Source organism: Mauremys reevesii, linkage group 14 (assembly GCF_016161935.1).
Source record: "Mauremys reevesii isolate NIE-2019 linkage group 14, ASM1616193v1, whole genome shotgun sequence".
NCBI lineage: Eukaryota > Metazoa > Chordata > Testudines > Geoemydidae > Mauremys > Mauremys reevesii.
The window spans coordinates 41,499,069-41,511,623 of NC_052636.1; the positions used below are offsets into that span (position 1 = coordinate 41,499,069).

General features: G+C 48.6%; 1 non-coding gene across 1 annotated transcript; it reads right to left on the reverse strand.

Annotated features, from left to right (window-relative positions):
• Positions 1 to 12,093: 12,093 nt before the first annotated feature.
• TRNAI-AAU lies at positions 12,094 to 12,166 on the reverse strand. The gene has a single exon. It is a non-coding gene; the product is annotated as a tRNA-Ile (tRNA).
• Between the last annotated feature and the right edge of the window lie 389 nt (positions 12,167 to 12,555).

Sequence of the window (12,555 nt, forward strand, 5' to 3'; positions counted from 1 at the left end):
GATTCCTTTGCCTTCACTGCCAACGACGCTGGCTTACCTGTGTGCTTGATATGTGGCGAGAAATTAGCAAACAACAAAAAATGTAACGTTGAAAGACATTTTCAAAACAAGCACTCAGCATTTTCTGAAAAGTACCCAACTGAAGATGGGCAAAAGAGAGCGATTTCGGAACTACTACGGAAAGTTGAGCAGAGCAAACATACTTTCAAGAAGTGGATCAACTCTCCAAACTCAACTACAGCTGCTAGTTTTGTGGCAGCTCATGAGATCGTAAGGAGGGGGAAGCTGTTCACAGACGGAGAATACATGAAAGAATCATTCATAAAAATATCAGAGCATCTATTCTCCGAATTCAAAAACAAACAGGAAATTATTCAGAAAATTAAAGAAATGCCTCTCTCTGCAAAGACCGTCAAGGACAGGACCATTAAAATGGCAACAAACATCACCAGTAAGCAAATTGATTACATCAATTCAGCTCAAGCATATTCAATTTGCCTGTGATGAGTCAAGTGATGTAAACGATATTGAGCAGACAGCACTGTTATGCAGATATGTGAACTCTGATGGGAAGAACTGATTGAACTCATACCGCTAAAGGGCCAAACGCGGGGACAGGACATTTGTGAGGCTGTTTTGAGTTGTCTAAAAGCCAAAGGAATAAACACCACTCACCTGGTGTCAGTGTCTACTGATGGTGCACCCAGTATGAGAGGAGCACAGAAGGGCTTTGTGAATTTACTTCAAAAGTCGCTGGATCGAGAGCTGATGATGTTTCACTGCATCTTGCACCAAGAAGCACTGTGCGCTCAAACATTCCCCCCTGAATGTGTGGAAGTGATGAACCTCGTTATTAAGATAGTGAACAAAATAATTGCAAACGGGTTAAACCACCGACAGTTTTGTTCATGGTTAGATGAAGTTGAGAGCGCATATTTGGATCTCCTGCTGCACAACAGAGTTCGGTGGCTGTCAAGGGGAGACGTGCTGAAACGCTTCGCTGCTTGTCTGGAACATGTGAAAACCTTCTTGGAAAGCAAAGGCCTCAGCTATCCCGAACTGGGAGACCTCAATTGGCTGGAAAAGTTTTATTTCATGGTGGATATGACAAGTCATTTAAACACGCTGAATAAAAATCTCCAGGGAAAGGGAAGCACGGCCCTGCAGTTGCTGGAGGATGTTCTGGAGTCTGAGCGCAAGATGACAGTGTTTGCCGGAGATGTACAGAGAGGTACGTTCTCTCACTTCCCCTCCCTGAGAGAGTTCAAAGAAGAGAACAAGCACATAAATTGTGATTATTTACACCGTGCAATTATGGCAATGCAAGCTGCATTTGGAGAAAGATTCAGCAAGTTCAGAAAGGAAAAAAACACTCTGTCCTTCCCTGTCACACCGCTGGACATCGACCCATCCCTGCTGAACATATCCGCATTCACAGGGATAAGTCAGCCCGATCTTGAAATTGAACTGGCCGACATAGCGGATAAAGACTTATGGGTGTCCAAGTTCAAAAGCCTGACAGCGGATCTCGAAGAAGTCGCCCGTCAGAAGGCCACTCTCGCTAAAGAGCACAAATGGAATGAAACCCGAAGAGGATGAGAGCACACTGAAATGGACTTGTCAAAAAACGTTCCTAATTTTATGTTTACTTTTTTAAAACTGCTAAGCTGCAACTATATGTTTTTTTATATTAAAGTGGGCTACATTTTATTTTAATTTTACACAAATACGGGAAGGACTCAAAAAGGCCTGCATAGTTCAGTGTTTAATTTATTTCAAAGTAGGCCTACACATGCACACTGCACTTCTGTTTGTTGTATTCTGTTGTTGTAACAGGTAAAATTAAAAAAAGATTAAAACTTTTAAAAGTTTATAAGCAGTGTTATGTTTTGCGGCTCCAGACTATTTTTCTTTAGTGGAAGAGGGGGCAAAATGGCTCTTTTGATAGTAAAGGTTGCCGACCCCTGACTTGGTGTATAGGTGCTTCACTACACAATGATTCTGTTCTCACTGAATTGTCACTTCATATTGCTCAGACCAGCTCCCCCAGCACACTCCTGGCTGTGCATTAGTGTAGGTGTGTCCATGGCTGAACAACAAGGGTTCCTGCCCATTTCCCTTCCGGCTGGAGCATGATTAGAGTGTGTTTGTGGTTAATGACATTGCTATAGATTGTTGTTCATTCCCCACACTGACAATTCAGACCGTCCTGTTCCTATTCGAATCTCCACCAGATCATGCCAATAGCCGGAGTCAGGATTTCTCTGGGGCACTGAAATGTTTCAGGGGGTTGGTGCATGAACTCAGCCTGGCATCCATCCCTGATGTTTCATGGACTAACAACAGCAGCGTAAAGAAAGAGCTGAGCCAATATCTCACTGTCAGAGGTGAAGGTGGCCTCGTCCCGTCTGCCTGACCATTGCCATTGCAGGAGAGAAGGTGTCAATGGAATCGAATGCCCTGGCTCAGACAAGAGACACAGGGAGGTTTTGCTGTTCATGGATCTGTGCAAGGGAAATTGTGTCTCTGTGTGAAATTGAGGAGGGAAATGAAACGTCCACATGGTGGCCCAATGCCCTAAGGAATGTGGGTGATGGACTCCGGCAGGGAAATGATTTCACAGGATCAATGTATCGCCCTGATTAAAAGCTATGGCTAAAAGGCAGCCACTGTTGTTAGTACTTGAACCTGTGTAGGGACGCCCGAGTGGGTATCAAGTCCACTGCCTTAACCAGGGGTAGTCGATTATTTTATCAAGATTCAAATTTCTTGGTCAAGGTATAGTCAATGTATAGACGCCAGAGAAAATAATACACTGATGATAAGAAGAAGAATATAGAAATATTTTGCAGTCGCTATGGGCATAACTATGATAATTGTTTTGTGTTTCACTCTTTATTATGGCACCACCTTCCTTCCCTTTAGACTTCTAGTTTACCAAGGGTAAAACTAAACATTTCTTCAGATACCAGGGAGTGTTTGTGTTCATTCCTGCTAGCTACACAGGGATTTGATGTAGCTGCTTTCAATCCTCCGGCTCTGCCGGGATAAGTAACATTTCAGGCTCTCACTGAACCGAAGGAGGGAGATCATTTTTTGACAGGTTACGCCTCCTCTTAAAGGTGTTTGTCTGGCAGCCTTGGTTCCCAGGTCTCTCCGGAGGGAAGAAAGTTTCTGTGCAAAATACCAAAACTTTTAACAGAGCGGAGGGAAAGGCAACGGCCACATGATGAGGCCAATATGTACAACAACATGATTCTTTTATGTGGGATGACTCTGAACACTGACTGATCTGCACTCTCTTGTGTTTGAAGAGATGTTGAGTTTTGCACTTGGGAACCTATAAGGCTGAAGCAATGTTATGGATAGTGACACTGCGATTGAAGGGTGATTTAAGGTTGTAAAAATTGTTAAAAACACTGAGCTTAAACGTGAACTGCCTGTTATTAAAGGCTGGTTTCCCCACGTCGGTTCCATAAGCTCTGCTAGAAAGGCCCTGGGTTCTCTCCTGCCTCGGTGGGAACTCGAGGGAATCGTCCCCTGCTGCCCTTGGCTCCAGGCTGATTTTTCTGGGGAGGGGACGTGGAATTGAGTTGTTTGCTGTTGAGAAGGGAGCCAGGCCAGTTCTCAGGGAACGAGAACTCCCAGCATCTGCCCAGCACAGCCCAGGCTGCTGCCCTGTCCCAGCCTCTGTTCCCCTGGGGGCCCTGCATGTTTGACTCTAGAGCAGGCCGGGAGCAGCAGCTGAGGCAGAGGACACCTGGGCTGGGCAGATAGGAGGGAGTTTAGCAAGTGGAAATGGTAAAACCGCAGTGAAGTATTACCTTGGACTCGACGGGATTTCTCCATTGGTCTGTCTGCTTTGGGGCAGGGACAATGACACGTCCTGCTGCATTCGTCATTTAAAAGGGTGGTTTAGGATTTTCATTCTCAGACACGGTGCACAAAGCAGGACTCAACCCAGGGTGCAAACGAAATGAGCCACTCACAGGTTCTGGCAGCCACAATGAGCGTTTGGTGCGAGAGCTCAGACCTGCCCCTGTCCCAGAGGGAGGGGGGTGTCTACAAGAGGCTTGCACCACTGATCTATCAGCGCCTAACTCCCAAACTTTCAGTAACTCTATTATCAGTGCCTGTGAGTGTAATTTAAACCATGAGAAAAACCACACTAGGCTAGACCAAAGGCCCATCTAGCTTTGAATCTTGTCCTCTGACAGTAGCCAATACCAGGTGCCCCCAAAGCCACCACTCAGAGTTGAACCCAGGATCACATGTTTACAAGGCAGGTGCTTTAGCCAGCTAAGCCATGGTGCCTGCCTGGGTGTAAGACATAGTGTCTGCCCATACCTGACTCCCTGCCATCTCTACCAGGACCTGACAAGCTTTCCTTGTGTTTAGATTCTGCAAAGCAGAGGAGCAGGTGACGTTTTCCTTGCAAGCTGTGTGTGTGAGTGAATCTTTGGCCAGGTCTGCACTACAAAGTTGTTTCAGCAGAAATATATTGCTCAGGTGTGTGAAGAACACACAACGCTCCCTCAGTCAGCAGCTTGGTGTGGCTGGTGTACACACTGCAATGCCACGTCTGGCGACAAAACTGCCCTGTTTTCGTGACAAAATAAAACCACTTCGATGAGAGGCCTAGAGCTTTCTGCAGCAAACTTACAGTGACGGCGTGCCAGTGTAAATGCTGCTGGTCATTAAATCACCATAACTGGCCTCCGCCAGTATCCCACAATGCCTGCCGTGAACTCACCTGCCCTGCATTCCTGCTAAAGAGGCTGGCCCCCTCCCCTTTCATAGCTCCAGGAAGTTCTGACAGCTGAGCCTGCTGCTCTGCTCCGGCAGCCAGGAGCAAATCACTGCCATGGAATGCTGCTCTCCGGCCCTGCGAACACAGAGCAGGGGGCGGGAACTTCCATACATGGGGGGGGGGCACCGGCATCCGAACTGTGACACCCCCATGACACCCCTTCCCTCCAGGAGGTTCTTACCTTCTAAACAGGGACGGCTGTTTTCTAGTAAAATCACTAAAAGGGAAGGAGAAAACTCAAAAGAGGTTCCTCCTGGCGCTCACGTCCGTGAACCCGAATACTCTCTCAGTCCTCAAAGAGAGACCTGGAGAAGGAGACTTGCTGAAGCAAAGCCACAGGGGTCTCTGAGGTTCCCCTGGCCCCTTGCCCCTGTCCTGCCTGGCTGATGTCAGCATCTCTCTGTGAGGTCACCACCTCCCCACCACCTTGGACCAATAGTCTGAGGTCCTGCCAAAGGCCTTTGTGATGTCACTGCCACACCCCTCCCTTGCTGGGCCAATGTCCTGCCCCTAGCCAGGCACTTTGCAGGTTTGAGCTACTCCCTGTGGATCACCCCACTCAAGGAGCGTTCGTTCTAGGCAGCAAGCCGGCTAGACAGGGAAACATCAGATGCTGCTCCCAGTGCTACACTCAGTTTTTCAGAAATTAGTCGACTTTATGGCCAGAAGAGACCATTAGAGCATCTAATCTGACCCCCTGTGTATCACAGGCCTCCTGTAGGACACCATAGCTACTTTTGGGGCAAACACATTCCAGAAAGGCATCTAGTCTTCATGAAATGACATCAGGAGATGGAGAATCCACCACTTTCCTTGGTAGCTTGTTCCTGTGGTGAATCATCCTCGCTGTTGAATATTTGTGCCTTAGTTGTAATATGAATTTGTCTCTTTTCATCTTCCAGCCATTGGGTCTTGTTATTCCTTTCTCTGCTCGATTCAAGAGCCCTTTAATACCCAATCTTTTCTCTCCATTAAGGCACTTCAACACTTCAGTGAAATCACCTTTCAATCTTCTTTTGATCAGCTAAACAGGTTGAGCTCTTTCAGTAGCTCCCTAGAAGGCATTTTTCTCCAGCCCTAAGAACATTTGGTGGCTCTTTGCAGCTCTAGCTCCAATTTCACATCTTTTTCAAATGAGGACACCAAAACTGGAGGCTATTCCAGTATCAGTCTCACTGATGCTGTGTCACCTCCTATGACGTTAGTGACATAATCTGTAACTGTATAGATCACCGTTGTGACCACTGTTCTATATTTGCAGCCAATATTGTAGAAAGGTTGTTGTGCAAGGGGTCTATGGAGAGGTTCTGATTGGCTGATTATAATGATGCTATCTCTAGATGTGTATCATTTTTTTGTAGTTGACGTTATGAATACTGGCTCTATGCTGCCCATATTTCAAACTTGTGCTCTGCTTCCAGGGAACACCCCAGACAAGTTGGTGTCAGTTCTGCCTAGCCTGCTTGATGGCCCATTAAGGACCATCAGCTCTACAATCGCCCCATTGAGAGAAGGCAGATACGCCTTGTGACTCAGCAAGGTAGCAGGGACCTGCCTATGGACAGAACTCTAAGGTTTTTCTATGCCACGTGCTGGATAGAGTGTCCTTGGGACAAAGAAAGCAAAGACCACATGGCAAGAGACTAGAAAAGGCTGATGCCTCGTCTCCATCTTGTCTTCAGTCCTGCTTCATACCTCTGGAGGGACTTTGCTACAAACTGAAGCTCTGTACAAAGGACTGAATGACCCATCCCAGCTTTGAATAGACTCCAGAGACTTGATTTGAACCTGCAGTTTATTCCATCACTGTTACAAGCCTGAACCAAGAACTTTGCCATTATTGTATGCGAAGGGTTCAAATCCATGTGAATTTTATATAACAACCTGGTCTATGGATTGTGCCAGTTCTTTTCCAGACCCAAAGTCCAGAGTATGGTCAAGGACCAGAGGCCTAGCAAATAGTGACCAACTAAGAGAAAGCTGGGTAAACAGAAAGCCTTGCTTGTTAAGATAGGCCTGGTCAGCAAATTGACAGCTGTTGGAGCTAAGAACTAAATAATTGTGTCTTATTCAGAATTGCAGACTGAACAAAGAATCCCTATTCCTATTGTGTTTGTTTCTTCTCTAGGGAGACGTTCTTCCCACAGATCCAACCTTGAGTTTATGAAAAGTTGGCACGTCAGTATAAGATATGGCATCCTTCCACCTCCCTTCCAAGGGACCAATGCCTGCCTTAAGACACACAGAAAATAATCTTTATTGCCATAGACTTTCACTCTTTCTTTGCTTTAACCCCTAGGAATGTACCTGTTGGACAATCAAAGGAGTTGCCCCATTCCTATGGATCCCAAATCAGAATTCAACATATATATTTTATACTAATAACATTTTATCAAAGTATTAATGAAATGTTAACTTGCTAACTTGAGACCATGGGTGGAGACATTATCTAATCTGTTAATCATTGGCTAATGTGCTTATCCTGTCTTGCAAAACCTGTCCCGGGGTGTGGAACTGCCTAGCCTGTCACTTTCCCCCACCCATGGAAAATCTATATATTCTATTGTAATTAATTAACAGTGTCTCTGAGCCTAATAAGTCCACTCTGCCAGCACTGTGTGTAATAAAGTCCTATTCTTGACCTCTACATGGTGTAGAGGTATGTCCTTCACAGACACCTGCTGAATAAAGAGGAGATTCAGCATCCATCTTGGCTGAATGTGTCTCCTCTCCCCACAGCTTGGTGATTTTTGAGGAAATGGAGAAGACTGCCTTTGCCTAGCTGTACATGGCTTGCAAAAGAAACAGGTCTTTTTGGTGACAAGTGTTGAAAGGAGCCATTAGACAAATGTGGAGACAGTAAAAATGTCCCCCAATTGAACTGGCATCTGTGGATGCTGAAGCCACAACACAGAGCGCTAAACACTATATGAGAACGGGTGGTGTCAGAAGAGTCTCTACCAAAGCCTTTTCCCACCAGCAGGAGCCTCTCTGTGCACAGAACTCCTGGTAGCGTGATGGCTGCAGGCAGTGGAGAACTCCATTTTGGCACCTCTTTTGTGGTGAACATCTGCAGTGGCTATTAAAAGGTCTCTAGACAGTGATCTTTGGGAAGAGCTGGCTGAAGAACCTTCCTACTAACCAGGAGAGCCTGGCTTGGCCGGCCAGTTCTTCCTCGCTGAACCTAGTGTGTCTGTTGGCTCCTTTTTTTGTATCTCTTTTCAGAAAAAGAAAAGATCTGTCAGCAGAATCCTTCTAAGTGCTTGTTCAAGACAGAGAGAGCCTTCCTTGCGGCTAAGTCTTGGTGCCATGGGGCATGCCTCACTGCAGCACCTCCTGCTGACCATCCTAGCAATTAGCTCTGGTTCACCGGTGCGCCTTCATCTAGTAGCGTCTGGCCACCATCCGTTCTATCATTAGGACCCATGTTGCTCTCAGGACTTCAGTGTCCTCTTATGGACACAGCCCTCTGGCTGTGCCCCACTCAGTTCTCTCCCCGCTGCTGGGTAGGTGGGGGATGTCCTCTACCCAGACACTTGCCTCAGTGGCCGGCTGCAGTCCAGGGTGTAGCCACCTGTGTCAGTGGCTACTGAGGCAAAAGGTGTGAACCTCCAACCCTGCCATCTGTTTCCCTGGACCATTTCCCAACAGACCTAGAACCTTCCTCCACCTTTGTATAGGGCCTTAGTCTGGCAGTAGTCAGCCAGGAGGTCACTCATGCACCCCTTACCCCAGCACTACTCTGATCATGGTGCCCTCCCGGCTCCTTCCTTCCTTCCTGGCAGCCAATCCTCCCTCCTCAAACTCCAAGGAGTGACTAACTCTTGCTGTGCTGAGCAGCTCTTTATATATGGGCTGCTCCAGCAAGCCTTCTCCTGATTGGCTCTCCCAATAAGCCCTTTCTTGATAGGCTGGGTTCTGCACAGCCTCTTCAAGGCTGTCTTAATCTTTCTCCTGCTTGTTTGGGGCAGACAGCCCACCACACATGGAAAGTGGCAAATGAGAAGTCTGGAGCTGAAGGAAAGGTTACCATGACTCAGAACTGAGCTGAGGTTGCTGCGACTGAAACACAGATCACTAACCATTATATGATCACAGTGACTGGTGGGAGAGGCACATGTTAGAAGCCCTCTGTCTACTCAGCTGTGGCTTTCTGTGCACAGAGAGCCAGACACTTCAAGGTCTGCAAGTCTTGAGGGAAATGGGGAATGTCTGTATGTTAGAATTTGCAGGTGCTGACTTGAACCATCAAATGAAACAGTTGCAAATACTTTTTTCAGGCAGGCACCATGGCTTAGCTGGCTAAAGCACCTGCCTAGTAAACAGGAGATCTTGGGTTCAACTCCCAGTGGTACCTTGGCATATGGCTTTTGTCTCCTCTGCTCACATTTTCCTGTCTCTTCCTAGGAAACAGAAGAGGCCTCCCTTGGTATCCAAGCCATTGCTTGCTAAGGAAAAGGCTTCTTTGGAGAGAAGCATTGGAAACAATCAAATCACAAACCTGGAGTTGATGAAAACACTGCTATGACTGGCATTGGCATGGCGGTTGCTTCAACTGCAATTGCTGCAACATGAGAGCCTGCACCACACATCCTTGTGATTCCCTGGAGATGTTCACACACAGATGTCATGTCACCTTCCTTTTGATTGTCATTGATGAAAAATGGAGCGGTTGGGAGAAAAGTCCCAGAGAGTCGCACCGTGGCTAAGCTGGGTGACTCACCTGCCAGGTAAAGTGGAGTTAGGGATGCAGCTCCCAGTAGTGCCTTAACAAATGTGTCTGCTCTTCCCACCTTTTGGTGACTCTTTTGCGGAAACAGAGAAGACTGCCTCTGCCTTGCAGTGCACATGCTTGCAAAAGAAACCAGTTGTTTTTTCTGACAAGTGTCAGAAGGAGGCACATAAGAAATGTGGAGACAAGGAAAAGGTCATCGTAACTCAACATGCATCCATGGCTCTTGAGGGCAGAACGCAGAGCACTAAGCACTGTATGACCACAGCAAAATCTAAACTTTACACCTTATTACACTAGGCAGTAGTTAGGTCAAGCAATTTTCTCATCCTACTGGATGTTACCCTCCTTAATACATAGAATTCCCCCTAAAACCTGGATTACTGTCCTCAGATGACCTTCATTTTCTCAGGATTCCTGCTGCTTCCAGCATAGGTGGGGGAGGAGAAAGGCAAAAACATGATGCCCCAGTCTCCTATTTTATATCCTTAGTTCAAGTGTCTAGAAGACACTTGCCCAGACGTGTCCGGGTGGGCTCTGCTGAGTCACTAGGTTGGGGAATCCTCCTGGTGTGATCTTGTGCAACTGAGTCATAGACTTGAGCGGTCCCCACAGTGTTGTGTTTGGGCATCTGTCACTGAACTGGAAATCCCTTAATTACAATTCCTCTGCTGATTCATGGCTGTTGAACACCCTCCTCGGCAGGGGTCACTAGCAAAATTATAGCCTATTTCAGTAACAACCATTCAGCAAAATGCATAACGTCACACACCCTCATGCTATACATATTTGGACAGAATAACCGATTTCAGCAGATCATGACTTTTCATACGATAACTTACATGGAATGGTTGGTAGGACATATCACAGCCATATAGGAATGATGACTATGTGAGCTACAGGGAGCTATTTTGAAGTACATCATGTCACAAAAGCCTCTAGAGACTGGCCTTTGGGGAGAGCTGGCTGAAGAGCCTTCTGAGTAACTGAGAGATCCAGGCTTGGCCCTGCCAGTTTGTGCGTGTGAACTAAACTTGTCCGTTGGTCTCCCTTTTTTGTGCCTCCTTCACAGAAACAGAGCAGAAGTTCTTGGCCAATCCTTGAAAGTGCTTGTTCAAGACACAGGGAGCCTCTGTGCTGGGGCAGGGGTAGGGGTGCAGGAGGTGGTCAGGGGTGGAGGTGCTTACCTCGGGCAGCACAGCTCCCAAAGTTACTGGCACACACTCCCCTCCGGCAGTGGCTCCTAGGCAGTGGGATACGGGGGCGGGTCAGCTGTGGCGTTTGCACTCAGGGCTGCAGGGATATGCTGGCCACTTCCAGGAGCAGTGTGGCAGGGAGGTAGGGGGCAGAGTGGGCAGGGAGCCGCCTTAGCGCTGCTGGCACATCTCCGTGTGTCACTTGGAGAGGCATCAGGTCTCTGTGGGCTGCCTGGGGCAGGGGCAGTGGCTGAGGGGGCTCGGGCCACCCCTTTGCCTCCTCTCTCCAGGCTCCCAGCCCATCTTGCCGGCCGACAGGGATTTTAGGGTGCAGCAGCGCAGGGAGCAGGAAGGGCGAACCACAGCGGCTGCCTCCCCCATATGCAGGAAAATGGCTTGACCTGCTGGCCCCACAGACTAAGGCACCAGGCCTCCAGCTTGCCCCATTCGACCCAATGGGTTGATCTTGTGGCCAGAATTATTTGCAGTCGGGATTTCCCCCAACAGTGCCCCACAGGGGTCCAGGGTCAGCTCCAGCACAGGCCGCACAGGAAAGCTTAATGCTCGAGCTGCAGCACATGCTGGGCAGGCTTAAGGCCGGGCTCCCCATGGCAGGAGAGAAGAAGAAGACTCGGCCCCTGGAGGGGCAGGCTGGGGCTTCCTGGATCCCATTTGCTCACAGCCAGCACCCTGCCCCCACTCCCATGTCATCAATGGTGCCCCCAGGTCAGCCAGAATGGAGCAGCGGTTTTCACTGCACCAAGTCCACTTATGGCTTATAGGCAACTCCCAACCCCACCCCCCCACAGCCCACCATATCGGCCAGAAAGGAGCCCACTCAGCCTCGCCATTGCTGCTTTTCCTTCCCCCCAGAACCCCGCTTCTCCTGGGCTGCAAGGAGCCACCCCTGGGAAGCCAAGAGGCAGGCACAGGATTCTGCCTCCCAGCAGCCAACCGCACCTCCCCCAGCTTTGCAGAACAAATGGTGATGCTCTACTAACCCCATTTAGCCGCAATGATGTGCTTAGCTTCTGCCCTGCCTTCCTCAGCTCGACTTTCCTCTTTTGCCCCATTCCTGCCTCACTTCCTCCTTTGGCAAGTCACGCAGAGGAGGCCAGCAGGAAGAGCCGGCCTCCACCGGCCAACCTCCAACAGCAGAGGAGGCCAAGCCACAAGCCTCCAAAAGGTGACACGCCGCACTCCTCTAGGTTCTCCAGCCTGACGCCAAGGTGCTTTCTCCACTGCTGTCAGCACCCTCTGTCATGCAGGGGTTGGAGTTATCCCACAGACAGGCCAATAGGAGAAGGAGGAGGCCTTCCTGAACAGCAAGGGGATCTGGGAAAAGGAAGCCAGCATGTTTCTGCCTGGTTTTGAACCAGGGACCTTTTGCACATTAGGCAAATGCAATAACCACTACGCTACAGAAACTCCATCTGCTTGCCTGTTGCTCACGCTGGCACAGACCGATGGACAAACCTGGAGAAAGTGGTGACAGCCCTTCGATGGGTCAGCTGGGCAGAGCAGAAGACTGGAGCCGGGGCTCAGGAAGTCGTCCTTACGTCGCCCTTGTGACTCCAGCTTCAGGGAGAGCTTCTTTTTCTTCCCCTTGCTGACAAAGAGCAAGAGAAGAATGAAAGGTCAGGTGGGCCAACTCGGTGCAGAAGCCCATGCTGTCTTTTCCTGCTGCATAGCCTGAAATGAGGGACTCGTGGCAGTTAAAGGCACTGCTGCACTTTCAGAAAACATCCCACCCGTGCACAAAGGGGGATAGACGAGCGTGTTAGTCTAGCACGCTCCCAACTGAGCTACTTCAGCAG